Raw genomic sequence first — 21,524 nt, 5'->3', positions numbered from 1 at the left:
CTTATACGCATGTAACATTCATTATCTTCAGGAGTAGTAACGAGGCTTTGAACTTTGGAGACGGTAGACTTCCGCTAATGGTAGATATTAACGTTACTTTGACGGTGTATTGCGCTCTTTACTGTGCTAAAAACGAAGTTCTGCTTCCTAGATAAATTACTTCAAGTAATATGGCATTATCTGGGCTTAAGGCTAGCTATTGTCGATACGCATTATAATATATCAACACCACTGTTACAGAGCTGAGTTCCAACTCGCGTTTTAGCACCGGTGTTATATACTTATACCCCTCAGATATTCCACTACGAAGAAAATTAGATCAAAGGCTATGATTGTATGCTGACCATACAGCTTAAGTTGCCATGCCAGTATGGCATCAAGTTGAGCCACTGACCATACAGCTTAAGTTGCCATGCAGGTATGGCATCAAGTTGAGACAGACATACTACAGAGTATGTTAACATTCTGCGAACCTGAGTATTTAAGTGGAGGATATGTCAAAACGCCCATAAAAACCATGAAAACCTCTCACTACCACACGCAAAATACTGAAAATTTACATCAAGCACTATGAGGTAAGAAGTATTACCAGGAAGCACCGTGAAAAACGTGGGAATAACTTGAGAGTAATTTGGCGTACAGGCAGACAAGCAAGGAAGTAATAACTAAGGCTCGAAATGGACTGACTTCTAAAATGTTTTAAATGGAAATTAAATGGTGCAACTGCCTGAACGTGTATCTGAACATATTGCGGCAGTATTGGGGCAACCTGTGTACGACCCCAATCTGCATTGTTGCCAGATGTATCCAAGATGGTAGCGATGACGTCATTCAAGATGGTGTCGAGTAGACTTGGCACCAGTGTGTGATGTCATCCAAGGTGGCGGCGATGACGTCATGCAAGATGGCTGCATTTGACGGTACATTTGAATTTTCGCGGGAAAAGGCCACGCCCCCTCCCCCAGAAAAATGTCGGGAAGTTCAAATTCCAAGAGGATAATGCACCACACCATGGTTATCTCTACTACATAAAGCAAATCGCTGGAAGATAGCTCACTTGGCCTGCCACCAATAACCGGTCACCCAACTGCCACTTCTTCCTATGAACTGGTGCCAAGTTTGAATTTTAGCAGTAAACAAAGGTCAGTTCACGTATCTCTTATACACTAAGAACATGGTGAGAAAGAAAGTACACCACCTCCTAAGGATTCGTGGGAAAAGGACTTTGACATAAGTCTTTATTTAATCATTTTCATGCTCTACAACCATCCAGTGTCTTCACCACGAGTTCTGGACTCCAACTGACTCAGTACACATCACCACCACCAGAGGGCACACCCATCTGTGACATAATCCAAGATGGCAGCAAACAGTGTGCCCGCCACCAGGTCTGGACTCAAAGTGACTTAGTAAACAGTACTGGCATCAGAGGGCGCTACCGTGACGTCAGGTAATGATACAAGTACTGTAATCCAAGATGGCAGCAAACAGGGTGTTCACCACAAGGCCTAGTACATATTGACACCACCGGAGAGCGCTACCATGGACTTGGAATGAATTTTCGCGAGTGCTACAACCGCCTGGACTTTGGAAGGAAATAGTTAAAGTCTCCACCACGATCTTCAACCGACCGCCACATCCCCTTACCAACCCATGTTGGCGAGCTAACGTGCACTAACGTGTACTGACATGCACATCGCATGGCGTCATGCAAGATGGTGGGGGCGAAATGGTGGGAAAACGACTCTGCCTATGCTAAATATAAATCTTTATTATTTTGGAAGCAGTGTTTCCACCATGAGATCTAGACTCCAACTGACCTAGTACACATTACTGCCATCAGAGGGTACTGTCATACCTCCTGTGACCTAATTTCAGATGGTGGTCTGCAGGAGGAAAATGGCGCGAAAATGACTCAGGCTGCGCTGGGCTGCTGGGGAGACTAAGGAAGGAGTGCACTCTATTTAGTTTGGAACATTTTATTTGGGGATTGAGTACATTTATCATACTGACGCAAAACACTCGCCCTGATGTGCTTGGGGTCACAATACATGGTCTGCAGACACGCAAATAGCTTCTAATTTTCCGAAATAATTTTAGTACAGACCTGCAAACTGCTCCTAAATAATGCAGCACAGTGATGTGTAGACACGCTCAGTACTCGTAAACTGTCAAAATAGTGCATGGCACAGCGCACAGGATCGCTCGCAAAATAATGCAATCAATGCATGCAATCACCCCCCCCCCCCCCCCCCCCCCCGACACACACACATTGTCCTCCGGATCGGGAAGTGATGCCGTCTTCTGGTGTCATAGCACGCACAGATGCCTGCACGCAGGTGGGGACATCCCTTTCATAGCTGATATCTGAGAAATTCCTATCCAAATACGTGTTCACCAAAGACACACGTGCTGACGAGATCGGGTGGGAGTGCAGCCGCGAGCTGCCGCCGAACGCAGGTGAATGTTGCATCCAGGCGCCATTGATGACGTCATCGGATGGGAGTGATGACTTATTTACAGAGCACTCATGCCCCAAGCTGGGCCGCCCGTGGGTTCGTCACTACCATCCCTCTAACTGCAGTCAGGTGAAGACCCTGCGGAAATCCCTCCCAGAATATCACACGCTGCTTTCTCCTTAGCGATTCTACCAGACCATGTGTGACATGTGGCTGGCACATCAACGCGCATAGCTACTTACCATCGCAAGTGCATCTAGCAGTGTTCTCAATCTTATACTGAAGCCACATTGCTATCTAAAATAATAACCAAGTCGAACTCTAGTAAATTGTATAGTGTCCCAGAAATACTTAACGTGCACTTTTATAGGAGTTTGCGTGTTGTCTCAGCTTGTATGCGCGGAAATTCTTGCCCTAACAGAACCTGTTTACGAAAATAACGCAGAATAACACCGAATGCAGTCTTCCTTGCGGACCTAACATGGTATCAGTTGCTACCCTTCCTGCTCTCAACATACGCTATGTTTTCACTGTTACGTAGAGGCTCCTATATCCCAGCACAAAGGATGTCAATGAATCGAGCATTATGATTGGCTCTTATCGAATTTACCCATCGAATTACTGATGCTGCCAGTATCAAAGCACTGTCCGCCTTTTCTTTCTCGGACCTTCAGCGGTAAAATTATTTTGCACAGATCGCTAAACTGCATTGACAGTTAAACCTGTAATCGTGTCTATAGATCATCAAATACATACCAGACTCACAAGGATATTGGAAGCCAGGGACATATCTACCGTCTAACTACAATTAAATATTATTATTCCTACTACAGTCTGACACCGATCATTGTACAGTTAATGTCTCCTCTTGATGGTGATGCTTCTGGAACCAATCTCAGTATCTATAGCACCTTTTCTTTCTTTCTGCAGACCTGAAATTCAGCGCCATACAAATTCATTCCTTTTACATCAGAGCACCCTCAGTGGACCGAAGTCGCTCTCAGAACTCTTCTACAAATTCGAGATCGTTTCCCCTCGGCACAAACGCCGCACTGTTTCTGCTCCGAACCTGCTCGCTTTTCTACAGACATTTTCAGACTCTGGGATTACAAGAACATACGTGGTGCAGCATGCTGTAAATCAGTGAGTAACTAGAAACAAATAGTGGAAACTGATATTTCCACTCTCGAATACCGATGTCGGTGATGTAACAGATCCCAAATCACCCCTATAATTTACAAGCCAACTAAGGTCTTCCCCATGTCTAGAGAAATGGCAAACGTGTCTTCCACATGCCAGATGAACACACCACAATCGATCTTCTCTCAACTAAATAAAGGCGCGAAATGTGCAGAACCATTCAACTGAACAATTTAGATGGCAGGGAATGAATGACAAACGCAAATATACTTCCATACACAGTCTCCTCAAATTTCCACTTGATCACTAAAGCCGCCCAGCACTTACTAAGTCTTAGTTCGCTATTCGGTCGTCCAGAGGATGGCAAAGTTAACTCAGATACATTCCTACACTCCAATAGGCCTCTGCATTCAGACAGCTGCTGCCATTAACGGGAAACGTGAATCATTCCCACCACAGGCCATGCATACAAGGAATTATTCCAGAAAACCGGTCACATATATGTTTTATCATTATACTTACAATTAAATCTTACAATCGCAGTCTCCACTGAATGGCATTTGACAATGAGCCAAGTATCGGAAATACACCCTGCTGTCGGCAGTGGCTCTGGAAATAGAAATATCACTACCTTTCTTGGTCAAAATATCCACGGGTGTGCTGCCGGTCTATAGTGTCCAACGGGCACAATATTTCGGCGATCATACATGTCGCCATCATCAGTTGAACTGACGGACTGAGCTGCTGTGAACGTGCCGGCACGGAGATCCGTACGCTATGGCTGCTCAGAGGGAACTGGGTTCGGTCACTCACTCACTCACTCACTAAAAACTCTGGCTACATATGCCAGGTGTAAAGGCAGTGTAAGCAGCGGAGCTGCTGTTCCTGCGGTGACCTCTTTAGGGGTGCAGTGGGACCTAATGGGTTGAGCTGTCCTCACTGGGCGTCGTTCGTTGTGACACCCTTTGTTTCGACATCGGGCGGCAAGAGATGATTACTCTCGCAGTAGGTCTGGCCAACGAGTCGTTGGCCTGCGGTGGACCTGGCGGCCCAGACCACGAATCAAGCGGCTGCCAGACCGTTCTGCATTGCTGTAGAACTGTCTGGCGATTTGCCGGAAGCGATCCCGCAGGAAGGGGATCCCAGCTTCTTCATGGAGCAGCCTCGTCGGATAGCGAGGCGGCTTGTGGAGCGCAAGTCGCAGCGCCCTATTTTGCACGCGTTGGAGCGTCGCTATGTGCGTCGCTGCCGCGTTACCCCACACCACAGCCGCGTAGTCCAGTACCGGCCGGACAAGGGACAGATACATGGTGAGGCCATGGCGTGGAGGAAGAGTCGATGAAGGGTTGAGCAGTGGGTAAAGAGCACGAAGGCGCCCCACTGCCCGCCCTCTGACGTCTCGGACGTGTGGCAGCCACGTCAGGTGCCTGTCCAACGTCACCCCGAGGTATTTGCCGGTCCGCGACCATGGGATGGGGCCCCCCATGATCGTGACCGGCGGTAGGTCCGGTGGCAGCCTCTTTCTGCTGAAGATGACAGCCTGACTCTTCGCAGCGTTGAACTTTAAGCGCCATTTCGTGGACCAGGCGCCCAGGACGTCACATCCGAGCTGGAGGCGACGGTGCATCTCGGCCGCGTTCATGCTGCGGGTGAACAACGCCGTGTCGTCGGCATAAAGTGCCAGCTCCACGCGTGCCACCCGCGGGGCGTCGGCGGTGTACAGGGAGTACAGCAGGGGGCCGAGGACCGACCCCTGCGGCACTCCCGCTCGAATCTGCCGGTCGGTGGAAGTGCCTCCATGTGCTCGGATGTGGAAAGTGCGTCCCTAGAGATACGAGCGCAGCAGGACTACGTGCGACGTCGCTGCCCCGTGCGCAGAAAGTTTGTACACGAGGCCGTCGTGCCACGCGCAGTCGAAGGCCTCGGAGACGTCGAGAAGCTCCGCCCCTAGGTACTCCCGCGTCTCCAGCGCTCGCATCGCCTGCTCCACGAGGCGCAACAGCTGCTGCGTGGTAGAGTGGCCGCACCGGAACCCAAACTGCTCCTCGGGAATGAGTTGCTGTTCCGTCACGTGGCGCAGCAGCCGCTCCGCGTACAACCTCTCAGACACTTTTGAGAGGGGCGGGAGAAGACTGATCGGCCGGTAGTTCGCGGCCGTGCGTGGATCCTTGCCGCTCTTGGGGATGGCAACCACTTCCGCGTGTTTTCGCGCGGAAGGGAAGGTCCCAGAGCGGAGGATGCTGTTAAAGATGTCCGCCAGAGATTGGTGTACCTCCGGCGGAAGCATCCGCAACAGGCAGTTGGTGACACCATCCGTGCCACCCGCCTTCTTCGGGTTGAGCCGACGGAGCTGCAGGTCTACTTCCTCGGCCGTGATTTGTTCGATCTCGTCGTCTTCCCCTCGTGCAGCGAGGAAAACCGGCAGGCGCTCTGCCACCAGACGGACGTGATCGGGATCGACCACACCGTCAGCAGGTTGAAAGTTTTCTGCGAACGTGTCCGCGAGGATGCCGGCTTTCGCATCTGGCTCGCAGACAACGTTCGCACCCGCATGGAGAGGCGGGACTCGCTGGCGACGACGAAGGAAACGCTTGGCGGTCCGGCAAGCGCTGCCGTCCGTCGATGTTAGTGTGGCCACGAGGCCCGCCCAGTCCCGATGACGATGGTCGTCGATGGCGGCCCGAATCTCGCGCCGCGCCCTGTTGAGGCGGCGCTTCGTGGCAGGCAGCCGTGTGAGCTGCCACTCCCGAAAGAGGCGATTCTTGTTTGTGATCGCCTCTAGGATGTGCGGCGGGAGTTGGCGCGACATCTCTCGCGGCCGTCCTGGCCGCCTGGGGGTGGCCGCCTCCGCTGCAGCCAGTGTGTGCCGCGTGAAGGAGGCCAACGCTTCGTCTGCCCCTTGCACAGCGGGATCGGGCGCGCCCTCGAGGCGGTCTAGGACCTCGACACGAAAGCGCGCCTCGTCTATGCCACGGAAGTTGTGGCGGTCGGACGGCAAAGATGCACCTATGACGTCCATGTCGAAGACCACCGGGGGGTGATCGGACGACATGGCACATCTAACGGTGGCGGACGTGAAGTGCCCAACACCTTTGAGCACGGCGATGTCGAGCACATCAGAGTGGCCGCGATGGGGGAAGACGGTGTGATCATAAGGCCCCAGTATTATCGCGCCATGCCGTTGCGTAGCGCGAAGGAGGCGGCGGCCGCTGGCATTGGTGATGCGGGAGTTCCACTGCGGGTGCTTGGCGTTCAAGTCACCCGCAAGAAAGACTTTCCCGCGCACTGCCAGCAGGGCGTCGACGTCAGCCGCCTGAAGCAGTCCCCTCGGCGGCCTGTAGGCCGCAACGAAGGTGATGACCCCCGCCGTCGTGGTGACAGCCACCTCAGTGGCCTCCATTGCAGCGAGGGGCGGAAGCTGGACGTCGTGATGTTTGAGGGACGCCTTGATATAGATAGCCGTCCCGCCGCCGTGGGTCGACCTGTCGGTGCGGTAGCACCGATAGTTGGCCACCTTCACGTGTATTCCCGGCTTCAGGAAGGTCTCGCACATGGGGAAGATGTCAATTGCCTCGTCGCGCAAGAACTCCCTGAATTCCCCTTGTTGGGGGACCAAACTGTTTGCGTTGAAGGTGCAAACGGTGAGGCCATGGATATGGCGATTATCCATTGCGCGGCGGAGTTACAACGCCGGCCTGAAGGGCCGACGTGACCGCGGTGACGAGCACCGGGAGCTGCTCGAGCAGCTGGCTCAACGACCGCAAGAGCGATCAGAGCTCGGCTGCGCCGCGGCCAAGGGGGCGGTGGGGGCCGCTGGGGCGGCCTCCGCCACTGGGGCGGCCGGTTGCGGTCGCTCCGTAGTAGACGACTGCTGTGGAGCATCGGCAGCCGGTCGCGGTTGCGGCGCAGCACGAGGTGCCGTCCTCTGCAGCGGCAGAGTGTCGTCGGCAGTCCGTTGTGCAGCGGCAGGGGCGGCCCGGCCCGCGCGCCGGAGACGCCTGCGCGGGGCGGCAATCCGCGCGCCCTGCGTGGGCGCGGGGATTGCCACCCCGACGGGCGAAGCCGTGGACGGCGCGGTCGGTGGCTGCGTCTCGCGCTCCACCTGCGCCGAACTTCGGGTGGTGGAGGCTGATGGTCCTCCCTTGGTGGCGGCAGCAAAGCTGGTGGACCGGCGCACGTTACGAGAAGGAGCGGCCCCTCCCCTCGGTTGATTTCGGCGCCTTTTGAAGGCCGAGCAGCCTCTATAGTTGGAAACGTGCGTGCCGCCGCAGTTGCAGCACGTCGGTTTGTCTTCCCTGCCAAGCCCGCAGGACTTGCTCTCGTGCTGGCCCGCGCACTTGACGCAGCGGGGCGACATGGAGCAGTAGCGGGAGACGTGGTCGAGCCTTTGGCAGGAAAAGCACTGGGCCCTCTTGCCTTTGGCCCGGAGAGGTTCCACTGCGACCTTCACACGGCCGACCCGCTGCACCTGGAAAATCTTCCGATTTTCCAGGTTGTCAACGAGGACAACCTGGTACAGCGGCATGTCGCGGTGAGTACGTGGAGACTTCATCAGTCCGTTGGACCGGACGCCGAAGCCCATGTCCTCGAGCTCCTCGCGAAGGTAGTCCGCACCGAATTTGAGGGGAAGGTGGCGGAATACCACCTTCAGTAGTTTGAGCGGCTCGGAGGCGTGCGTGTAGCACGGGAGGCCATCTTTTTTTTTTTTTGCTTTTTTTTTTTGTTAAAAAAAATCTTTATTCAAAACATTACATTACATTATTCATATAACCCACTACCTAACTGCATTAGTGGGTCTTACTAATGATACAGTTAATGCAGCTTTTATTCTACACTACAGGTACTTCTATTAGTTTTACTCTAGTCTAACCGCTATGGGATTCTAAGCTACTTAATCTAAGAGTCTACATTCTACCCGCAGCGTTACAGGTGTGCCAGTGCTACTATAAACCTACTGGTGTTGGCCACGGCCCACTGAGCTAATCCCAGTGGGCGTGCCCCTGGCACTGGGCTGGCCTTTAAATTGGTGTCGCTGCAGTCTACTCTAGGTATTATTCTATCTTCTACATCTAATCTAATCTAACTACATGTCATAATTGGTGTGCGGTCAAATCCGGTGTTTTGTACCCCGCTCCCTCCTAGTCCAAGGTAAGGCGGATTCCAGCCGTATGACGGCTGGCCAGGTCCCCACTTGGCGGTACAGGAAGGGTGTACGAAGTCTAATTCGGTGAAAGTGTTAGTCTTTTACTGATGGTCGTCCCTTAGAAAGTTCTTAATTACTTTCTTTGATATTACATCAGTGAGAGTATTTAAGATGTTGAAAGTGTTTTCGTGTCTTAATATGTGGTACGTGTCATTGTTCGGTAGCTGTTGTCGTAGATCATGGGCTACATCATCGAAGAGGCGGCACTCATACACCACATGTTCTGGGGTGCCTTGCACAGCACCACAGTCGCACGCTGGTGTAGCCTGCTTCCCAAACCGACATAGATATGTCGGGTATGGTCCATGTCCAGTAAGAAAGTGCAGCATTCCTCTTGTGGGTGTGAAAAATGTAAATTTCAACCTTTCCTCGATATCTGGTAGCAGTTCATAAGTTCTGCGTCCCGTATCCTCACTACTCCATTGATTCTGCCAAAGTTCAATTCCTCTCTTTTTGATGGCATACCTGTCCCCCGCGTAGACCCCAAGTATTTCCCTGATTTTATCCCTATTTTCCCTCTTCGTCCAGTACCAGGCGGCTTGCTCCCTGATTTTTATGTCTAATGGACAAATCCCCATTAGTACTAATAGCGCTCCTCCTGGTGTAGTCCTGTAAGTCCCCGCTGAACGTAGAAGCATATTCCGCTGCACTCTTCTTACGGCCATGGCAGGCATGACCCTCGTGAGTCTGTGTGCCCAGACTCCTGATCCGTATCCTACTATGGAGGTCAGAATACTATTATGATATAGTTTTATTAGGTTTGGTGGAAGGTGGAATCGCTTATGACCTATTCCAATGAGATTATTTAGTAAGACCAGTGACTTTTGGGATACGGTGTCAATATGTGATGCAAAGTTCCACCTCTCATCGATGATTACACCCAGGTATCGGGCCTCACGGCGCCGAAGAACTGGCATGCCGTTGATTCTTACTGTGGGATTTCTGACCAATTGGGCTTTAAGAAGCAAATATGTTGATTTGTTGGGCGCAATAGTCATTTTACTTCTGTGGCACCACGATGTAAGCACAGTTACGGCTCTCTCCACTTTCGGTTCTAAATCCTCACGGCTTCGGCCGCCGGCCAGCAAGAGGAGGTCCTCTGCGTATGCTATGACCTCTAGCACATCGTCACAGTTCTTTAGATCTTCAAGTAGAGGCTCCATATTGATGTCCCAAAAGAGAGGTCCCAGGACAGAGCCCTGAGGACATCCTTTGGTCACAATCTTCCTGACCGTGCCGCTAGGGGCCGATAGCCAGACCTCCCTGTCTACACAATAGCTCCTCAGACAGCCGTATAGTAGCCCTGGAGGGAGGCCATCTTTGCAGATGGCGTCCATCACCGCGCGGTACTCCTCGTTGGACGACACTGTGACCTTGTAGAGGTCACGGCCAGCGTTCTTGACAGCGGCGGACGTGGCCACCCTGTCCAGTTTGTGCTGGAACTCCTTGTACTCGCCGGCCCATTGGATGACGATAGGCGGCGGCTTCTTTTGGGCCGGCGCCGGAGGCGCGGCGCCATCCTCCATCGCATCGACGCTGGCGCCCGCAAACGTGTTGGCGGTCGGCAGCGGGGTCGGTTGCTGCAGCGCAGCAGCCCTGGCGGTGTGCCGCCGGGGTGGGGCGACAAAACCATCCTCGTCCGGCTGCCGGGAAGGGGCAGGTGAACGAGTGGGCCGCCGCGTGGTCTTCGTCGATTCCTGCGCGGCGGTGCTCCGGGAGGAGCCCGCGATAGTCAGCCCAGACTCTGTGGTGGAGGTGCGGGAGGCCCTGGAGGCCTTCTTCCGCGGCCTTCAGATGTCTGAGAGGGAGTGTCGGAGTCGTCATGCGTCACAGCCCGGCGCTTTCTGGGCGCGCGGGCAGCGTCGAGGTCGGTGTCACGGCGCTCCGACTCGGCAATCCCCTCAGCCAGATTTGCATCGGGCAGGTCGATGTCCTCCATCTCGGTGGGCGCAGCTGGCGCAGCCACGGGCTCTTCTCGTGTCTCTGGGGCCAGGGGGGCAACCGGGGCACATCGACCTCTTGAGTGGTCGAGGCCAGCGGCGCAACTCCCGCCGAGGCCGCCACCGCCGGGACCGCAAACTCGTGCGATGCGACCGGCGGGGCTCTCGGTGGCACACCCGGCACCTGCTGCCTCGTGTGCGGTAGAGCGGCAGCCTTCTGTATGTTGCAGAAGGCGAGTATAGCCGCCTCGTCGTCCTCTCCACCAGGGTAGGGGCCCCCGTGGGCGAGTTTGTTCATAAGAATGAACACTCGATCACGAGAGTGCGCGTCAAAATCCGAAGAGTCAAACCTGTCAGCGTCAGTTGTCGAAAGCCGGTTCGTCATAAGTGGGGGGCCGGATGGGGCCGCCACCGGGATCAACTCAGTCGCCTGAGTCGGCCCCGACGGACGGCGATCCGCCACACCCTTCGCAAGTAAAGCATCCTCTGTCATCGACATCTCGAACAGCACTGCGCGTGCGTGCGTGCGTACGTGTGTGGGTTCGGTCGCGGCGGCGGCCGATTTAAATACCCTCCGCCCGCGGCGCGCTCCCTCCGCCGTCCGCGCCCCGCGCCACGGTCGCGCGGTGGAACAGATTGCGACGGCGTCTGAGATGACGTCGGAGTGATGGCTCTGTCCGCCGTGGTCGTCACAACTATACGTTTGCTCGATTTACTCTTGATTAACCCGATCGCTGGTTCCCAAGCCTTGCTAAGATTATAGCCACAGTCACGGTTTATGAGGTCGTCATTGGTGCGGATTTCGATGGCCTCTCTAACAACGCTGTCCCAGTATCTCGACGTCTGTACCAGAATCCTCGTGCGGTCATATTCCATGGCGTGATTTTCCGACAAACAATGTTCAGCGACCGCCGACTTGCTCGGATACATCAGACGAGTGTGCCTCTGGTGTTCACGGCATCGATCCTCGACGGTACGCATCGTCTGACCAATATACGACTTGCCACATTGACACGGAATCTGGTACACGCCTGCCTTCCTCAAACCGAGGTCATGTTTGGCGCTCCCCACCAGTGCACGAGTTTTATTTGGAGGACAAAACACAGTTCCGACCCGGTGTTTCTTCAGAATGCGGGCGATTTTCCCCGAGAGTGCGCCTGTGTATGGAATAAATGCAGTGCCCACCTCCTCCCTCGTGACTTCATCCATCTCAACAGGTTGTGCTGCAGTGGTTGGGCAGAGAGCACGTTGAATCTGCCACTCTGAGTACCCATTTTTTCGAAATACAGTTCTCAGATGTTCCAATTCCTGGGGTAGACTCTCTGCGTCAGAGATAGTGCGCGCCCTATGTACTAGAGTTTTAAGTACCCCATTCCTCTGTGAAGGGTGGTGGCAGCTGTCTGCGTGGAAATACAGATCAGTGTGCGTAGTCTTCCGATACACCCCATGACCTAGGGTGCCGTCAGCCCTTCTCTTGACCAAGACGTCAAGGAAAGGTAATTTACCCTCCGTTTCAGTCTCCATAGTGAATTTGATGTTGGGGTGTATGGAGTTTAGATGTGTAAGGAAGTCAAGGAGTTTATCCATACCATGTGGCCAGATGACGAACGTGTCGTCCACGTAACGGAAAAAGCAAGTAGGTTTCCATACGGATGACGACAGGGCTTCCTCCTCGAAGTTCTCCATGTACAAATTCGCTACCACCGGTGAGAGTGGGCTACCCATGGCGACTCCCTCCGTTTGTTCGTAGTATTCTCCATTAAAAAGAAAATACGTGGAAGTCAAGACATGCCTAAAAAGTTCAGTGGTCTTCTCGTCAAACTTCTGACTAATCAATTCTAGTGACTCTCGCAGGGGTACCCTCGTAAACAAGGAAACGACGTCAAAACTCACCATGATATCTGACTCATCCAACCTGAAGCTGTCAAGGCTTTTAACAAAATCCACGGAATTACGGATGTGATGAGGGCATTTACCCACATAAGGACTTAATATTCCCGTCAGGTATTTGGCCAACAAATATGTAGGTGCCCTGATGTTGCTGACAATGGGGCGTAATGGTATCCCCTCTTTGTGAACCTTCGGGAGTCCATATAGTCTAGGCGGTACCGGACCTTGGGGTAACAATTTCTTAGCGTCACCCTCCGGTAAATCTGCGTCCTTGAGAAGCGCCCTCGTCTTGTTCTCCACCTTCTTTGTAGGGTCAACGCTGATCTTCCGGTAGGAATCGTCATTTAGCAGGCTCTGCATCTTATCAGTGTAGTCCTTATGGGAGACAACAACTGTAGCATTGCCTTTGTCAGCCGGCAAGACAACAATTTCAGAGCGCTCCCTCAGATCACGAATGGCCGCCCTCTCTTTACTGCTGATATTTGACTTCATCGGCTTGGATTTCGTCAACGCACGACAAGTTTCACGACGTATTTCCTCGGCTGATTCTGGCGGAAGTCGAGCTGCAACCTGTTCAACAGCACTAACAATTTCTGCGACCGGAGTGAACTTGGGGGTGGGAGCGAAGTTGAGACCTTTCTGCAGAACCGAGACCGCATCATCACTCAACACCATGCCACTCAAATTGATGACAGTCTTGCACGGAACCTGCAGAGATGGTTTGTCAAGGAGACGTGAGAACTTAGCTGTTTGACGTCCCGTAGCCTTCTTATGGGCGGAATCAGCTGACACCCAGGTGACACCATCAATCCAATCCCAGGAACAAGAAGTAAACTTACTAGCCAGTTGCAAATGTAGTTTGAGTAATTCCTGTGAGATAAACTCAAGGCTCCGGCGGGTGAATTGCACTCTCTCACGTACCAATGCGAGGCTGGCTCGTTTCTTGATTCTCTTAGCTGCTGCAGAATCGATGTGATGCATAACCTCAGCAAAATTTGGAACAACATTCTCGGAACGACATCTCTTTAGAAAGGCAAGAGTACTTAGCAAACGACATCTACGGTGGCGCAACTTTTCAAATTTCTTCATGCTGCGATACATCTCCTCCCCGTAAAGGTGTATGATGTGATTCTTCAGTTTCTTTTTATTATTAATGACAACTAGCGCGAAAGCTTGCAGACACACGCGACAAGTACCTCCTTTTGTTCAGCCACTTCATCTTTGTCGTTGGTTGATTGATTGATTTGGGGGGGAAGGGATCCAACAGTCCGTGTTCTGTTAAAGGAACCATTCCGGCATTTGCCTGAAAGGAACCATCCCGGCATTTGCCTGAAGTGTTTCTGGGAAATCACGGAAAACCTGAATCAGGATGGCCGGACGCGGGTTCGAACCGTCGTCCTCCCGAATACGAGTCCAGTGTGCCAACCAGTGCGCCACCTCGCTTAGTCTTTGCCGTTGTTCCCTGTTATTTCTGGCCAGCTGTAGAACATGCTTTCCTTTGGCTGTTCGACATTTAGCCGTGTAAAATAGAGTTGCCAAATGAAAACATCGACTGTGAGGCTTGCTTCAATGTATCTAACGTTTGAGAGAGATTAATTTTGAAATACTGGACTGCTGACACCTCTACAACAGCACACGCAAAATTTGTCTATATAGCTGTGATGCTTTCGGGACCTGAATTTACAGTCGTATAATCCGAGTGGACATTGAGTCCCTGGACCACATAAGGCCCCAATCAATCGTGACCCTGAATTGCAGTAAACATACTAACAGACCAATTGAATCTACAGCTTTTTGGTTGATATATGTTGCAAAATTTGAAAGTTACTGCTGCTTTTTGTATTTTCATAAGTGGTATATTCCTACTTCACACAATAAAATCAACCAACACTTCCAGTTTTACGAAACTGTCGACAGACTGCACTTTGCGGCGCATAGACCTCAAGACGTGCAACGTAGATTCAAAACAGTAGTCGGTAAATGGAAATTTGTGATCAGATGGTGTTTTTTTTTATTACACTAAAGGAATCACTGTTCCTAAGAGGTGGTGTCAATTATGAACTTCACACAAGTTATTTACTTGGGTAGTACGGAAGTTAACAATAAGATCTCCCTGGCTCCCCTAATGATACAAAAAATTGGTATATATAGCAGTGCACAAACACTTGGCACTGTGGCCCAGCTGACGAAAACAGAAACTCGTTGCTAAGACTGTCTCTGAGTAAATTATTGAGAAGGGGAAAATGGAATTCAAATATTGTGCCAGTTGTTATCAATTTGCTGAAGAAACCGAAACGAAGAAAATGCTGTATAGGTGTCAGGTGAAGTGAGCACTCATAGTATCCACATCAGACCAACATCCACACGGCATAGAAAGAATTATTAGCGGATTATTAAACAATATTCTAAAGCAAATTTACGGCCTGTGAATTCCCTGTTAACATCAAACCTTATTGATGTCCAAGTACTCGTGAAAATTGTAGAAATGGGGAGCGAACTTACTTCGGCACATAAAGCTTGAATATGATAAAGAATCTCGGCTTCAGTGTTTATTTTGTCCAGAGACATCATACTGAGACGTTGGTGGATGAAACTGGTAGGCCCTACATTGCATGCTTGTGCTAGGACGAAATACTGACGGAAACTTCAGCACCAGAATACTTCTGTTAGACATGGTTGACACTGTTAATGTATTTCTAAACAACAAGTCATCCAGTTCACAATGGAAGCATATCTATACAGCGTTCTTTGTTCGCAAGACATATGAAACATAACTGCTGCACGTCTTCAAAAAATGGTACAGATGGTACACAGATAGGTGTACAAGAGCCAAAACATTATGACCAACTTTTTAATAGTACTTTGCCCCACTTTTCGAACACAGTGCAACAGACCTTCTGCTGGCCTGAATTGGACAAGTCCTTGACAGGATTCTAGAAGTATGTGGCACCAGATATAAACTCAGGGGTCACTAAATTTTGCGCAAATTAAGTGATGGTCGTGTACGGGCACGCAGCTGGCGCCCGATGTGTGTTCCTGTGGGTACAGATCGGGCACATTTCCTGGCCAAGACATCGATTTGTTTCCACTATAATTCTGCTCAAACCACTTTAGCACGATTCTGACCTTGCAGCACCGAACGTTGTCCTTCTGGAAGGAGTCATCGCCATAGTGGAAGACTTCAAGCATGAGGCGATGCAGGTGGTATGATGTATCATGCAGTGTATCATGCAGCGTAACTTGCTGTGCAGTGCAAGAGAGAGAGAGACAAAGATATTGTTTATTACTCTGTGGTGGTCAGCGCTCACATAGTTATTCTTAGGATATAGAGCTTTTGTTCTTGTTAAGAGGAATTTTACAAGAGGAGAACCATTGTTGTGATGTAAAAATCGACGCCATTGCGAGATTTTGATTCACATTGTAAAATATATGTGTATATGGAAGGAAATCAGTTAATAGAAAAGTAAAATATTGTTCATTTCAAGAAGGTACGTGTTATTCTACAACCAGCGTATACTTCCATTGTGATTTAATAATAAATACCAGCTGGAGCACAGTTCCGACGGGAGCGTTCTGTTCTAGTGAAACAGTTCGATGCTTTCTTCGGAAAAGAAGTCACTTCATGGATCATTCAAATCCACAATTGTACCTGGACATTTCTCAGAACTGAAAGCTATCTGATTGCTATGCAACAGAGCCCCGAAGAATATTTCTCCGTACTTTGGTTACCACTTTCAGCTCAACACGGTATCTGCAGCAGCTGGAGCAGATTTCTACAACAGCGGAAGAGTGTAATCGCTGCCAGTTTCACACACCGCCCTGTGTACGCTGTATGCGTTTACCCACAACAGTGAACATACAGTTACTCACACACATAGAAAGACAATACAAGGTGGTGTGGGAAACATTTCAGTATAAAGGCCCTGTAGAGCTAAACAATGATGAGTCTAGTGGTAGTAGTAAAGAAATTTATTTTTATTTTTTCAAAGGAGCCTTTATAGTGGTCCGCAGTAATGTCCTCGTAGTTCACTCCTATCACTGCGCCCTCGACTGCTGCCGCAAATCCCATGGAAGCTCAGCCCAGTGTGCCCCACTGCGTAATTCTGCATCTGTGGCGCGGTACACGTTTCGTGCTGAATAACGCCGGTTAAGGACCTAACCATCGACTTGGTGTAACAAGAAATGCGATTCTTTCGACAGGCGACATTTCTATTGAGCCACTGGAAACTCCGTGATGCGGTACCCATTGCAAACATAACTGATGATGTCGTTGGGTCAACACATGAACACGTTGGGTTTGGGTGATGTGGAGCTCCATATTCAACAATGGGAGTGGCCTTTGAACAGTGTGCTCCGAAACACTCGTGCCTGCACCAGCATTGTACTCTGTCTTGAGATCTGACACAGATCGCTGCCTATCCTGGACTGAACAGTGAGCCGGCCGGCGGCGGGGGCGTCCCTACCTCTTCTTTTTGTAATGAGACATGGTAGTCCATTATCGTACAGCATAATCGCTGTTTCACGATCCTTTAAGCGCTTTCCATAGGCTTTCACGACAGCAGTACGCCAACAGGCGGTCAGCTTCACGATCTCACAGATTCTCGTTTCCAGCCGCAGGGCTACAACACTGTGCCCTTACTCAAAAACCGCATATATCAGTGGGTTTTCGCATTTTCAGCCCGTATCTTCGCTATAAGATACACGGGACAATCCCGAGATACAGCGGGGAGAAGGAGGTAGATAATCGTCGTCACGCGCATCCCTACCACAGGTTACACATTTGGCTGGGCACCTACAAGGCGTTCTAGTGTGGTTGAAACGATGACACAGGTAGCAGTGCATAGGGTTCGGAACGTACGGTCGGACCGTGATAATTTCATATTCTGCTGTGATCTTGGATGGAAACACCCCTCTATCAAACGTGAGAAAAGGAGTGTGGGTAGGCACTAAGGAGGACTCTACCTTTCTCATCACCCGATGCACAGCAGTGATACCCTGACTGCATTTCGGCCTCGGTCAGACCGTCTAGCAGCCTTGTATAAATTACGCCCCGGGAAGAATTAAGAGTTCTATGAGCCTCGACACGAACAGAACAACCGTGGAGAAGCGAGGTGACAGGCAGTTGTTGTGCTTGAGAATCGGAAGTAGTCTCCAAAAGCAAAGTGCCATTCCGTAAACGAGAGCGGGATTTCACAGGGCCGGAACTGCATCAACACCTTTCTGAATAATAAACGGATTTGTCATTGTGAAACCATAAGGAACCGTGGTGTAGCTGGTAGGTTATTCGATTCGTTAGCCTCATTCCGTTTACGTTTCGAAGACGTCGATTGTGAAGATAATTGGCTCATTGAGAAGAAATCCTCATGATTGCCAGCATTTCCGATGGCGCGCTCCTTCCAATTGGGGGCCTCCTTCACAATGGGGCACACCTGTCTTAGGTGATTGTTCACACCTCTGGTCACACCTCCCCAACACCTGACAGAGCGACCAATCGGCAATTTGGGAAGGTAGCAGCTCAGGCAATCATCCATTTCTGGGCTTGGCCTGTAGCAGGGGTATGTGCAAACCCTAATTGTCGACCCAGGGCTAGGAATTACGCGTTAGCCACTCACTTGTTATGCGTCAGATGCGTGGGCCGGCCTTCAGTAGCGCACAGGGAGGAAGAAGAAAAAGAGGAACCTCAATGGCCGAAGTAGAGGGGGAAAAGAATAGCAAGAGGATAGACATGCAGCACGGAAGGGGGGGAAAAAAAAATGCTGCAAAGGCTCGGGCCCCGTGGTAGCCAAGCACGAACCCGCCACAGAGTAGCGAGCCCCCTGTTGCAAACGGACGCTACAGAAGACACAAATTTGAATACAGCGAACAACGAAAAATATTGACAGGAGGGCGCTTTTCGAACATGGCTCGCCTGCGTTTCAGTCCAACAGTGACCACCTGACCATGACGCCATCGCTATTCCACGTTTCTCTAAACGTATGTTGCACTTCTTGTGCTTTGGCAGTTCATTACTTGTTTGCTTTTTTTTTCACAGTTTAGTACACCTCCTTCCTATCTTCACTCTTCCTCAGTGTTGATGGGTATACATGGGACACTCCTAGCACGAAATCTGAGAGGGGGGGGGGGGGGGCTGCGATGGGGAGCTTCCCTTGTTAGTCGTTTTTGTGGTGTCTTACCAGTGGATTAGTTCCCTTGAGAACGGCTGGTGTCTGCTTATCTCTGAACATACTTGTATATTTCACTAAAATCAAAGTATAAGAGCGAAGCGCGAAAAGCGAAGCTATAGAAATGTGAAAATATTTTGTTGACGCCAACGTACACAGAGAAAAATTGTTACTATAAAAGACTAAGATAAATTAGCGTTCGTGCAGGAAAGATATTAAAGTTCGTTTTTTTCCACACATGCTGTTCGAGAGTGGAACGGTAGGGAAATAATCTGAATGTGTTTCACTTTATGTGATCAAAAGTAACCGGACATCCGGCTAAAAATGACCTGAAAGTTCGTGGCGCCCTCCATCAGTAATACTGGAATTCAGTATGGTGTTGGCCCACCCTTAGCCTAGATGGCAGCTTCCATTCTCGCAGGCATACGTTCAGTCAGGTGCTGGAAGGTTTCTTGGGGAATGGCAGCCCATTCTTCAAGGAGTGCTGCACTGAGGAGAGGTATCGATATCGGTCGGTGAGGCTTGGCACGAAGTCGGCGTTCCAAAACATCCCAAAGGTGTTCTGTAGTATTCACGTCAGGACTCTGTCTATTACAGGGATGTTATTGTCATGTAACCACTCCGTCACAGGCCATGCCTTATGGACAGGTGCTCGATCGGGTTGGAAGATGCAATCGCCATCCCCAAATTGCTCTTCAACAGTGGGAAGCAAGAAGATGCTTAGAACATCAATGTAGGCCTGTGCTGTGATGGTGCCACGCAAAAGAAGGGGTCCAAGCCCCTTCCATTAAAAACACGACCACACCATAACACCGTCGCCTCCGAATTTTACTGTTGGCTGTATGCACGCTGGCAGATGACGTTCACTGGGCATTCACCATACCCACACCCTGCCTTCGGATCGCCACATTGTGTACCGTTGGAATTCCTGTGTGATGGATAGACGTCTGCCTATAACACATTACGACCCTCTTCCACTGTCGGCGGTCTCTGTCAGTCAACAGACGAGATCGGCCTGTACGCTTTAGTGCTGTACGTGTCCCTGCACGTTTCCACTTCACTATCACATCGGAAACAGTGGACCTAGGGATGTTTAAGAATGTGGAAATCTCGCGTACAGACGTATGACACAAGTGACACCCAATCACCTGACCACGTTGGAAGTCCATGAATTCTGCGGAGCGCCCCATTCTGCTGTCTCACAATGTCTAATGATTACTGAGGTCGCTGATATGGAGTACCTAGCAGTAGGTGGTAGCACAATGCACCTAATATGAAGATACATTTGATGTCAGTGTAGATCCCATTCCCAGTTGTCAGTGTTGATATTCCTGAACTTTATTTGAGCCCAATTTTATTTCTGTTAGTGTAAGTACGTCCTTCCTGCATGAGAATATCTGATGACTGAAGTGTAAAATTTATGACCTGATTAAGTGGCGATTTGAATCATCATTCAGTTCACACAACTGAGTATATGTTCATCACAGTCTGAGTTTCTTATATGAAGCAGTTCGTGCCTTCTGGCACCATTCTGTGTAAGGTGTTACGGTTGGTAAAGATGTGTGGTTTGGGAATGGGTGAGTCAAGCCGAAATCTGTATTTACTGCAGCATTAGTTGTATATTCGTGCAACTGACATCGACAACATGAAAATTTATTGAATATTATACCCTTGCAAACGTGCTATTTCGAAGCATTATATCCAGCATCGGTACCTACAGACGACGCAAGAACTGCTTCGTCGTAACATAGCAATACCAGAAATGTTACACTCTTCAAATGTTCCTTCGCGACCGAGAATAAAAGGATTTTTTTTGTTTTAGGACGCAAAAACAACTAGGGCCTAGAACACTAAGAAAAAAAGGGAATTAAAAACGACTTCACGCCAATCCCAAGCGACGGAAGAGGTGACAGCTAAAAACAGGGACGTGGAAAAAGGTCTATAAGATACGCCGTAGAGAAACGGAGGTACTGAACTAAAAATTAAATGTCCTCTGCTATACTGTTACGACGGATAAAAAGTAAAATGCGGTCGACAGCGCGCGCGTCGTTCGTTAAAACGGCCGATAACTGAGATGGCAAACACAAACGAGAACGTAAATTGATTAAAAAAAGGGCATTCCGTCAGGAAATGGCGGACGGTCAAAGGTTGAGCGCAATGAACACAAAGTGGTTGGAGAACACCACTTAGCACATGGCAATGGCTAAAATAACAGTGCCCGACATGCATCCTAGCTAAAATCATTTCACGGCGAGAGGGCCGAGAGAGGTGGTCGAAGCCTCTGGGAGCTTGTTGCCAAGAAGGGAGGACCAGTGTTGATGGCAAATTAACACCACCTGCCGACAGAGGGCAACACAGAGATCATCGGAGGGAGTGGAGAAACCAGCGAGCCGTGGTAGGATGACTGCAGCCGTGGCAGCAGCGTCAGAGGCCTTGTTTCCTGTCAGACCGACGTGACCAGGAACCCACATGAACGTCACAGTGGCTCCACCAAGAGTGGCCAAGTGACAGTCTTCGTGGAGCCGTTGCACTAAGAGATGACGGTGTAGAGCACGCAGAGGCTTCGAAGGGCGCTGAGAGGATCTGAGCAGATGACAATTGAAAAGCCTGTGTCGCTGGCAGCATGGCCTGATACAGGGCGAAAGGCTCCGCTCTAAATACTGAGCAGTGTTCCGGAAGCCGATGCCGAAAACAGTCGCTGCCAATGACTAAAGCATACCTGACACCACGG

The sequence above is a fragment of the Schistocerca americana genome, chromosome 1 (genome assembly GCF_021461395.2).
Source record: "Schistocerca americana isolate TAMUIC-IGC-003095 chromosome 1, iqSchAmer2.1, whole genome shotgun sequence".
Classification (NCBI taxonomy): Eukaryota; Metazoa; Arthropoda; class Insecta; order Orthoptera; family Acrididae; genus Schistocerca; species Schistocerca americana.
This window is presented reverse-complemented; position numbering follows the sequence as displayed.